Source organism: Colobus angolensis, unplaced genomic scaffold, assembly GCF_000951035.1.
Source record: "Colobus angolensis palliatus isolate OR3802 unplaced genomic scaffold, Cang.pa_1.0 Scaffold38, whole genome shotgun sequence".
NCBI classification, from domain to species: domain Eukaryota; kingdom Metazoa; phylum Chordata; class Mammalia; order Primates; family Cercopithecidae; genus Colobus; species Colobus angolensis.
Genome location: NW_012117154.1, coordinates 8,293,060 through 8,294,684, shown reverse-complemented (window position 1 = coordinate 8,294,684; position 1,625 = coordinate 8,293,060).

Here is a 1,625-nt window from a genome sequence, read left to right as displayed (position 1 = left end):
TCAGAGCTGTGGTCACAGCTGTGGGACGTGGTCCCGTCTCAAAAAAAAAAAAAAAAAAGTACTTCCTATAGGGTGGAGTCTTAACATGTGAATGTGTCTCAATGAGGCTCTAAACCTCAGAGGTCTTCTCAGGACACAGAGGCACTCAAGACGCAGCCTCTGTAAATCGGCTGGAGCCGGTCCGCGGTCCGGGTCCCTTATCAGGAGGAGGCTCCTGAAGTCAGTCTCCTGCCCAGTCAGAGCTGTGGTCACAGCTGTGGGACGTGGTCCGTTGGCGTCTGCGGGTGGATGGGCCGCGGTCATTTGAATCTTGCTCATCCTCATGGCGGGGCCAGTGCGTGTTTAGCCGCTGGAGAAAAAGCAGCAGCTGTGGCGTGAGAGCAGAGTCCGTCCTCTCAGTGCACGGTACAAGGCTCGACCCTTGCCTGGCGTGGCCTGAGGTCCCGTTTGTAATTTGATATCTTGTTGGCACAGAGTCAGTTCTGTGGGTCTTACCGTCTCTATTTTAACTTTAATGCGGGGCAGTGTTGGTGTCTAAACCCTAAAGGGAGGGGGTGTAACGCGGCGTGTCTGACCTCCCTCCCTGTCATGGCCAGGAAGAGTGTTTCAGGGGTCCCCGTGGCCAAGATGGGGTCCATTTAGTCAGCTGAGGGGCTTCGGATTTTATGTTTGGTTTACACTGGCAATGGGTTGCAGTGAGAACAACGTCTCTTGGACCCATTTAGTGTCTTCTGTGCGGGTTCTTTGGACAGATTTCCCTTAATTTTAAGGTGATGACACTAAGAGGCCTGGCACAGGGCTTGGAAGACAGGGCTGGGAAAGGGCCCCACAGGAGGCTGGGTGGGGACTGACGGGCCGCCTCGGAGAAGCAGAGCACACAGAGGAGCCTCCCCAGGCGGGGACGAGGGCTGCTGACCGCCGCCGCTCAGCACGGTTACACTGCAGCTTCAGAACCCAAACCACAGCCCAGGAGGATGTCATGCTGTCCAAGCAGGGAGGGGCAGAGCCCACCATCCTTGCCCTGGAACACACAGGTCCTGCTGCCTCCGAAACACAAGGACAAGGTGGGCACGAAACAGGGCAGGAGGTGCAGAGGCTGTGGGGATGAGAAGTCGTCCAGAGCTCAGAGGCAAGAGGTCTGGGCACAGGTACAGCTGCCCCCGCATGGCCCCGGGCAGGTCAATGAAGGCTGCTGGGAACCAGGTTGTCCCTCAGAAGATGGCCACAGTCCTGCGCCCCACGATGGGGGAAGGACCACGCTGGATGAGGAGTTTCCACCACAAGGACACTCACTTCCTAAGGCCAGCTTCCCGCAGAGGGACTCTGGGTCCCGGGGCTGCTGGGGCCAGGACTGGACAATGCCCCTGCCTGCGGCTTTCCCAGCTGCCAGAACCCAGCTGGGACCAGACCCACCCCAGCTCCTGCCCCCAGGGATCCACGTGGGATGGGACACAGCCCAGATGTGACGGGAGATTTATGAGCTGGGCCACATAGGCAAACAAACACCCCTAATCCCGGCAGACTCCAGCTCTCAGCAACACGGAAGGGGAAGCTGTGGGCCAGGGAACAACAAGGCCGGGGGGAATAAAAGCCCAAGAGCCTCAGCACCTCACAGGCTCACTCCC